We start from the raw sequence: 10,619 nt of genomic DNA on the forward strand, positions 1-10,619 counted from the left end.
GGCCACGAGGCAGGGGGCGCGCCCTAGGGGGGGCACGCCCCCCACCCTCGTGACCGCCTCTGTTATTTCTTGGAGTAGGGTCCAAGTCTCCTGGATCACGTTCGGTGAGAAAATCACGTTCCCGAAGGTTTCATTCCATTTCGACTCCGTTTGATATTCCGTTTCTTCGAAACACTGAAATAGGCACAAAAACAGCAATTCTGGGCTGGGCCTCCGGTTAATAGGTTAGTCCCAAAAATTTTATAAAATTGGAAAATAAAGCCCAATATAGTCCAAAACAGTAGATAAAGTAGCATGGAGCAATCAAAAATTATAGATACGTTTGAGATGTATCAGGCATCCCCAAGCTTAATTCTTGCTCGTCCTCGAGTAGGTAAATGATAAAAAAAGAATTTTTGATGTGGAGTGATACTTTTGCATAATTTCAATGTAAATCCTCTTAATTGTGGTATGAATATTTAGAACCGAAAGATTCAAGACAAAAGTTCATATTGACATAAAAATAATAATACTTCAAGCATACTAACTAAGCAATTATGTCATCTCAAAATAACATGGCCAAAGAAAGTTATCCCTACAAAATCATATGTTCTGGCTATGCTCCATCTTCCCCACACAAAATATTTAAATCCTGCACAACCCCGATGACAAGCCAAGCAATTGTTTCATACTTTAACATTTTCAAAACTTTTTCAATCTGCACGCAATACATGAGCGTGAGCCATGGATATAGGACTATATGTGGAATAGAATGGTGGTGGTGGAGAAGACAAAAAGAGGGAAGATAGTCTCACATCAACTAGGCGTATCAACGGGCTATGGAGATGACCATCAATATATATCAATGTGAGTGAGTAGGGATTGCCATGCAACGGATGCACTAGAGCTATAAGTATATGAAAGCTCTACAAAAGAAACTAAGTGGGTGTGCATCTAACTCGCTTTCTCACGAAGACCTATGGCATTTTGAGGAAGCCCATCATTGGAATGTACAAGCCAAGTTCTATAATGAAAAATTCCCACTAGTATATGAAAGTGACAAAATGAGAGACTCTCTATCATGAAGATCTTGGTGCTACTTTGAAGCACAAGTGTGGTAAAAGGATAGTAACATTGTCCCTTCTCTCTTTTTCTCTCATTTTTTTATTTGGACCTTTTTTATGGCGTCTTTTTTTCATCTTTCTCTTTTTTCGTCCGGAATCTCGTCCCGACTTATGGGCGAATCATAGTCTCCATCATCCTTTCCTCACTTGGGACAATGCTCTAATAATGATGATCATCACACTTTTATTTTTCTTACAACTCATCAATTACAACTCGATACTTAGAACAAAGTATGACTCTATATGAATGCCTATGGCGGTGTACCGGGATATGCAATGAATAATGAGTGACATGTATGAAAGAATTATGAACGGTGGCTTTGCCACAAATACGATGTCAACTACATGATCATGCTAGCAATATGACAATGATGGAGCGTGTCATAATAAATGGAAAGGTGGAAAGTTGCATGGCAATATATCTCGGAATGGCTATGGAAATGCCATGATAGGTAGGTATGGTGGCTGTTTTGAGGAAGATATATGGTGGGTGTATGATACCGGCGAAAAGTGCGCGGTATTAGAGAGGCTAGCAATGGTCGAAGGATGGGAAAAAGTGTGTATAATCCATGGACTCAACATTAATCATAAAGAACTCATATACTTGTTGCAAAAATCTAGAAGTTATCAAAGAAAAGTATTAAGCGCATGCTCCTAGGGGGATAGATTGGTAGGAAAAGACCATCGCTCGTCCCCGACCGCCACTCATAAGGAAGACAATCAATAAATAAATCATGCTCCGAGTTCATCACATAACGGTTCACCATACGTGCATGCTACGGGAATCACAAACTTCAACACAAGTATTCTTTAAATTCGCAACTACTCAACTAGCATGACTCTAATATCACCATCTTCATGTCTCAAAACAATTATCAAGCATCAAACTTTTCGTAGTATTCAACGCACTCAAAAGAAAGATTCACATATCTTGAATACCAAGTATATTAAGATTAAGAAAATTACCATGCTATTAATGACTCTCAAAATAATCTAAGTGAATCATGAGAGATCAATAGTTTCTTTAAAACAAATCCACCACCATTCTCTAAAAGATCTAAGTGAAGCATTAGAGCAAAAATTATCATGCTCAAAAGATATAAGTGAAGCAATATGAGCAAAACTATCAAGCTCAAAAGATATAAGTGAAGCACATAGAGTATTCTATCAAATTCCAGTTCATGTACGGCTCTCTAAAAAGGTGTGTACAGCAAGGATGATTGTGGTAAACTAACAAGCAAAGACGCAAATAATACAAGATGCTCCAAGCAAAACACATATCATGTGGTGAATAAAAATATAGCTCCAAGTAAATTACCGATGGAAGTAGACGAAAGAGGGGATGCCTTCCGGGGCATCCCCAAGCTTTGAATTTTTGGTGTCCTTGGATTACCTTGGGGGTGGCATGGACATCCCCAAGCTTAGGCTCTTTCCACTCCTTGTTCCATAATCCATCAAAAGAATTCACCCAAAACATGAAAACTTCACAACACAAAACTCAATAGAAATCTCGTGAGCTCCGTTAGAGAAAGAAAACAAAAAATTACTTAAAGGTACTGTAATGAACTCATTCTTTATTTATATTGGTGTTAAACCTACTGTATTCCAACTTCTCTATGGATTATAAACTATTTTACTAGCCATAGATTCATCAAAATAAGCAAACAACACACGCAAAACAGAATCTGTCAAAAACAGAACAGTCTGTAGTAATCTGTAACTAGCGCAAACTTCTGGAACTCTAAAAATCCTACTAAAATTTGAAGTCCTGGAAAATTTGTATATTGAACAGAATAAAAAAGAATCAACGCAAAATGATGTTTCTGTGATTGAAAAAAATTATATTCGTGCCTGCAAAGTTTCTGTTTTTCAGAAGAATCAAATCAACTATCATCGTAGGTTATCCTATAAGTTCTACTTGGCACAAACACTAATTAAAAGATAAAACCACATCTAAACAGAGGCTAGATGGATTATTTATTCCAAAACAGAAGCAAAAACAAAAAACAAAAATAAAATTGGGTTTCCTCCCAACCAGCGCTGTCGTTTAACGCCCCTAGCTAGGCATAGAAACAAGGATAGATCTAGGTAGTGTCATCTTTGGTAGGCAATCCATAATTGGCTCTCATGATAGATTCATATGGTAATTTTATTTTATTTCTAGGGAAGTGTTCCATGCCCTTCTTTAAGGGAAATTGGAATCTAATATTCCCTTCCTTCAAAGCAATAATTGCACCAATCGTTCTAAGGAAGGGTCTACCAAGAATAATAGGACATGAAGGATTGCAATTTAGAGAGCAATCATCAAAGAACGATAAAATCTACGGTCACATAATTCCTATTTGCAACAATAAGAACATCATTAATTCTTCCCATAGGCTTTTTAATAGTGGAATCCGGAAGATGCAAGTTTAGAGAGCAATCATCAAAGTCACGGAAATCTAGCAAATCACACAAAGTTTTGGGAATAGTGGAGACACTAGCACCCAAATCACACAAAGCACGAAAATCATAATCTTTAATTTTAATTTTAATAGTAGGTTCCCACTCATAATAGAGTTTTCTAGGGATAGAAACTTTCAACTCAAGTTTTTCTTCATAAGATTGCATCAAGGCATCAACAATGTGTTCGGTAAAGGCCTTATTTTGACTATAAGCATGAGGAGAATCTAGCACGGATTGCAACAAGGAAATACAACCAATTAAAGAGAAATTTTCATTATTAAATTCCTTGAGATCCAAAATAGTGGGTTTAGCAACATCTAGGTTTTTATTTCTTTCAATCCCACTTTTACCAATTTCATCATCAAGATCTAGAAACTCCGAACTCTTAGAGCGCCTTCCAGGTAAAGGAAGATCATATTCAGTTTCATCAAGATTCATATTGCAAAACAAAGATTTAATGGGGGACACATCAATAACTTTTAGATATTCATCTTGATTTTCATAGGAATTGGAAGAACACGCTTTAATGAAGGCATCTATGGAAGCACACATCCTAGCGGTTCTTTCTTTGCACTCATAAATGGAAATTCTCATGGCTTTGAGAGACTCATTGATATCATGCTTAGGAGGAATAGATCTAAGCTTTAAAGAATCAATTTCAAGAGAAATTGTATCAACGTTCCTAGACAAATCATCAACTTTAAGCAATTTCTCTTCAAGCAAAGCATTAAAATTCTTTTGTGAATTCACAAACTCTTTAACACTACTCTCAAATTCAGAGGGCATCTTATTAAAATTTCCATAAGAGTTGTTGTAGGAATTTCCATAATTATTAGAAGGATTACTAGGATAAGGCCTAGGATTAAAATTCCCTCTGTTCGCGTTATTTCGAAAACTATTTCTACCAAAAAAATTCACATCCATAGATTAATTATTATTCTCAATCAAAGTAGACAAGGGCATATCATTGGGATCAAGAGAAGTATTTTTAGTAGCAAACATCTTCATAAGTTCATCCATCTTTTCACTCAAAACATTGATTTCTTCTATAGCATGCACTTTTTTACTAGAACATCTTTCGGTGTGCCATTGAGAATAATTAGCCATAATATTATCAAGCAATTTTGTAGCATCTCCTAACGTAAATTCCATAAACGTGCCTCCCGCGGCCAACTCTAAAAGATTTCTAGAAGCAAAATTCAATCCGGCATAAAAATTTTGTATGGTCATCCATAAATTCAAACCATGAGTAGGGAAATTGCGAAGCATCAATTTCATTCTTTCCCAAGATTGGGCAACATGCTCATGATCAAGTTGTTTAAAATTCATAATATCGTTCCTAAGAGTGATGATCTTAGTAGGAGGAAAATACTTAGAGATAAAAGCATCTTTGCACTTGTTCCAAGAATCAATACTATTTTTAGGCAAAGACGAAAACCAAACTTTAGCACGATCTCTAAGTGAAAACGGGAATAACTTCAATTTGACAATATTGTTATCCGTATCTTTCTTCTTTTGCATATCACACAAATCAAGAAAGTTGTTTAGATGAGTAGCGGCATCTTCACTAGGAAGGCCGGCGAATTGATCTTTCATAACAGGATTCAACAAAGCGGTATTGATTTCACAAGACTCATCATTACTAAGAGGAGCAACTGGAGTACTAAGGAAATCATTATTATTGGTATTCGAGAAGTCACACAATTTGGTATTATCTTGCGCCATGGCAACAAGTAATCGAACACACAAGCAAACAGAAAGGCAAACGGGAAAGGAAAACGGGAAAAAGAAGAGGAGATTGGGAAAGAGAGGGCGAACAAAACGGCAAGGGTGAAGTGGGGGAGAGGAAAACGAGAGGCAAATGGAAAATAATGTAATGCGAGAGATAGGGATTGTGATGGGTACTTGGTATGCTTGACTTGCTCTTGCGTGAGCCTCCCCGGCAACGGCGCCAAAAATTCTTCTTGCTACCTTTGAGCACTGCGTTGGATTTCCCCGAAGAGGAGAGGATGATGCAGCAAAGTAGCGTAAGTATTTCCCTCAACTTTTGAGAACCAAGGTATCAATCCAGTAGGAGACCATGCACAAGTCCCTCGTACCTACACAAAACGATAGCTCCTCGCAACCAACGCGATTAGGGGTTGTCAATCCCTTCACGGTCACTTATGAGAGTGAGATCTGATAGAGATGATAAATAATATTTTTGGTATTTTTGGTATATAGATGCGAAGTGAAAAGTAAAAGGCAAAGTAAAAACAAAGCAAGTAATAAAGTAATGGAGATTGATATGATGAGAATAGACCCGGGGGCCATAGGTTTCACTAGTGGCTTCTCTCAAGAGCATAGATATTCTACAGTGGGTGAACAAATTACTGTTGAGCAATTGACAGAATTGAGCATAATTATGAGTATATCTAGGTATGATCATGTATATAGGCATCACGTCCAAGACAAGTAGATTGAAACGATTCTGCATCTACTACTATTACTCCACTCATCGACCACTATCCAGCATGCATCTAGAATATTAAGTTAAAAACAGAGTAACGCCATAAGCAAGATGACATGATGTAGATGGATAAATTCATGCAACATGATAAAAACCCCATCTTGTTATCCTCGATGGCAACAATAAAATATGTGCCTTGCTGCCCCTTTTGTCACTGGGAAAGGACACCGCAAGATTGAACCCAAAGCTAAACACTTCTCCCATTGCAAGAACTACCAATCTAGTTGGCCAAACCAAATGGATAATTCGATCATACAGAAAAGAATCAGAGAAGATTCAAATATTATTCATAGATAAGCTGGATCATAAACCCACAATTCATCGGTCTCAACAAACACACCGCAAAAAGAAGATTACATTGAATAGATCTCCATGAGAGAGGGGGAGAACATTGTATTGAGATCCAAAAGGAAAGAAGAAGCCATCTAGCTACTAGCTATGGACCCGAAGGTCTGAAGTAAACTACTCACGCTTCATCGGAGGGGCTATAGTGTTGATGTAGAAGCCCTCCATGGTGGATGCCCCCTTCGGTGGAGCTCCGGGACAGGCCCCAAGATGGGATCTCGTGGATACAGAAGGTTGCGGCGGTGGAATTAGGTTTTTGGCTCCTGCTCTGATTGTTTGGGGGTACGTAGGTATATATAGGAGTAAGGAGTACGTCGGTGGAGCAACAGGGGGGCCATGAGGCAGGGGGCGCGCCCTAGGGGGGGCGCCCCCCACCCTCGTGACCGACTTTGTTACTTCTTGGAGTAGGGTCCAAGTCTCCTGGATCACGTTCGCTGAGAAAATCACGTTCCCGAAGGTTTCATTCCATTTGGACTCCGTTTGATATTCCGTTTCTTCGAAACACTACAATAGGCAAAAAACAGCAATTCTGGGCTGGGCCTCTGGTTAATAGGTTAGTCCCCAAAATAATATAAAAGTGGAAAATAAAGCCCAATATAGTCCAAAACAGTAGATAAAGTAGCATGGAGCAATCAAAAATTATAGGTACATTGGAGACGTATCAGTTACCTCCCAAGGTAGCTGTTTCGTCCTGAGCATTCTTGAGGTTCTTCTTGGCCAGTTCCAGATCAAGGTTGAGACTGATCTGCTTCGTCCAAGTTCAGAAAATTGGGCTCCAAGATAATAAGACTTCTGCAGTCAGCAAACAAGATATGTTAGTCAATGGAAACAAAAGTCAATCACAGCGAAAGTTACTCTAAGACTACCGGTGAATCAAACATTCAACAGTAGGTCGGGGACTACACCTAGTGGGTGCACTTGGCGTGCCCCCACTGGTCTGGTTTTACACTCGGCATGGTATGCCCAGCATGAGTAAAAAAAGAGATTCTCAAACCCCAACCGACTACTAGCAGTCGACTGCGGTCTCGGGGACTACACCCAGTGGGTGCACTCTGCTTCCCCCACTGGTTCAGAAAAACACTCGGCATGGTCTGGTCGACTCAAGTGGAAGAACTATTCAACTCTAAGTCAGAAACACCCCAGTGGATGATTGGATGCGAAATGCAGACCCATGATAGATGCACATAAAAGGTTCCAAAACGCTCATCCAAGTACACAGTATGGACAATGAAGCAACAGTCACAACTATCACTACTCAAAAGACCAGTCGGAAACCAAGTAACCTTGACGTTGGCTTGTAGAGCGGTGCTGGCATTGTAGGCAACCTGACTAGCCTCGTGCACCACCTTCATCTGCTCCATCATGAGGTTTTCCTAGAGAAGGGCCTCCCTGGCGGCAGTTGGCGGGTCGTCTGGAGTCTCGTATGCAGCGAAAGTGATGATGGCAGTATAGGTGGCGCGGTCACAGGATCTGAAGCATGGAGTTGTGCGGACGCAGTGGTGACCCGAGCAGTCGACCCTGAAGGACAGTCAGTCGAGAGTGGATTGGCAAAGGTAACATTGGCCTGAGCCGGATCTACGGTTTGCTGGACCACCGTCTCTGGAGCCGATGTCGACTGAGGCACCTGACCCTCAGCCGTCCTACCGCTTGAGGCCCTGCCCCTCCTTCTCCTCTCTCTCAGAGGCACTTCTTCTTCATCATTCGGAAGCTCAATGACGTCCTGCGGAACTGCAGCAAAAAGCAACCTTAAGAGTTCAATCAACCAACAACCCAGTCCGCAGAATAAATTCAAGTTGGAAAGAGCGTACCAGCTTTGGAAGTGGCCGCATCATCAGCCTCCTCATCACCTAGGGCCTTGTCAACGTCCATGGAAGTCGCAGAAGTTGCAGCGCTGATAAAGTTCATAATCCACTTGGTCAGAGCAGAATTATGAGTTGGTAGAAGAAAACGCAGAAAGATAGAGCACTCACCCAGAGGAAACATGAGCGTCCATCTTGATCTTGGGCAAGGTCTTCCGACGCTTCGAAGGGGCGACCTTGGTTTGCTTGGCGACCTTCTCCGTCGGCTCGAGAATCGAAGTCCGAGTGCGCATGTATGCTTGGGTACTTGGAGCCACGGTCTTGCCGCACCCGCCCGCCAGATCTTGGAGTTTCTTGTATCGAAGCTCTAAGCGAGGTGGTGAGTCGACTACCTCTTCGTCGTCCAACTCATCACTATCTTCCTCGTCGGCATCTTCTAGAGATTGCCACTCGCCGCTCTCTTCTGCGTTGTCCTCTCTTTCCTGGTCTTGCGGTCTTGTTCACCATTGGGCATTGAGAACATCTTGGTATAAACCTACAAGACAACAAGTTAATCAAATATTAGTTGGATTCAGAAATAGTTGCAAGACAGATTGAAGTACACTCGGTAGCGAAGATCGGACCTTTTCTGGCTGGTTGTTGGTGTCGAATGGATCGACTCTCCTGGTTCCCCCGGGGTTATCCTGGTTTCCTGTAATGTCCTTCAGCCACAGGTCCACCATCTCATCCGTGAACCCGAGCGGTGTCGTTGGCTCCCGAGTATATCCACATCGAGTGGTCACGAGCTTGGAGCGGCTGGATGCGTCGACTGAGAAACACCTCCAACAAATCCATGCCAGTTACACCCTGACGGACCAACTGGACCTCCTTCTCCACCAACATGTTCGTTTCCACCCTCTTCGCAGCGGTCACTTTTAGTGAAGAAGGTTGCTGGGCGCGATCTAGGGAAAAGGGGGGAGACCGGTTGACTGACCAGGAGTTGCAATATCCTGGCAATAGAACTAGGTCGATTGCCAACCTTTGACTGACTCAGGAAGTGTCACGGGAGGGAAAGAACTCCTCTTCCTCATCTGTATCCCTAGACCCCCGCACATCGGGATCACGTGCGTCCTCTCGTCACTTGAATTTGCCTTCTTCACAGCCTGGGAGCAAACTATGAAGATGTGTTTGAAGAGACCCCAGTGCGGTCGACAGCCCAAAAAGTTCTCACACATGGACACATGCGGCGAGATACGTGATGGTGTTGGGAGAAAAGTGGTGTAGCTGAGCACCGAAAAAGTTCAAGAAGCCCCAGAAAAAGGAATGTGGAGGAAGAGAAAAACCATGATCAACATGGGTAGCAAGCAGGACATACTCACCCGACCATGCCTGAGGCTCTGTCTCCCCCTCCGGCAACCTCTCGGACCCGCAAACAATCAAACCGGAGGTGGCCAACTCGTCCAGATCCTCTTGCCGGGGCAAAGATTGGATCCAATCGCCCTGGATCCAGCCTGGCGGCAGAGCAGACCTCGACGACGACCCCAATTTGTATTCTTGACTTTCGTCGTGCCTGTCGCCTTTTTCGCACGCTCCAGCGCCGCCGTCTTCTCTTTCACCATGGTGGCGAGCGGCGAGAAGCAGACAAATAAGAAGGGGATTGAGGGCACACAGTGCAAACGCCTCGGCCCTGACGCCTTTTAAGGACCCACTTCTGAGTGGCTGACGTGTGGGCCCGAGCAACCCTGTCAAATCCCGCAATAGTCGCACGCCGGGTACATGGCGAAAAGGGTGGCGCGGAAATTGAGGCGCCCCTGTCTATCCGTCCCACTTACTACGGCGCGCTCCGCCATGCACGCTTCCCCAAAATTTCGAATCCCGTAAGATCCGGGATACGCAGTAACCAATCGCGCCAAAGATTTCGCATCAAAGTAACATTCGAGCCAGCATAAGTACACTCGACAACTTCTGAATCGATCAAGGAGACAAAGACGAAGCCGAAGTCTCGGCGTGGGCCTCCAATCTAGCATGGACACTTGTGAAGCACAAGAGCCAAGGCACGACCAACTTCCACCGTCTTTCCACTCAGACCTTGATCCATTCAGGGGCTAATCACGATGCCATGGACCTAGGGTAGGGTCATAGGCCTGACCTATAGGCCATACCCAAGGTCGCTACCCTGGAAGCAAAGACATTCAAAGAACAACAGAGAGTACCAATCAAAGCCGTCGAGTGTAATCCACTCGACCAGTCATCTCACTCGGGTATCCCTCCCTACTGATACCACTCGACCAAGACCAAACCATTCGACTATACGAGAAACAACTTGACCTATAGAAGACTAGGAGTCACTCAGGACAGCAACTATCGGACATTTACTCCGTAGCCTTAAAGGTCATTAAATACACTTTATAGTTGGCTTTACCAGTAATGCCCTATCTT

General features: G+C 42.7%; 1 pseudogene; it reads right to left on the minus strand.

Annotated features, from left to right (window-relative positions):
• Positions 1-10,619, minus strand: part of LOC119292624 — a 41,903-nt pseudogene that overhangs the window by 24,693 nt on the left and 6,591 nt on the right.

The sequence above is a fragment of the Triticum dicoccoides genome, chromosome 4B, assembly GCF_002162155.2.
Source record: "Triticum dicoccoides isolate Atlit2015 ecotype Zavitan chromosome 4B, WEW_v2.0, whole genome shotgun sequence".
Taxonomy (NCBI): domain Eukaryota; kingdom Viridiplantae; phylum Streptophyta; class Magnoliopsida; order Poales; family Poaceae; genus Triticum; species Triticum dicoccoides.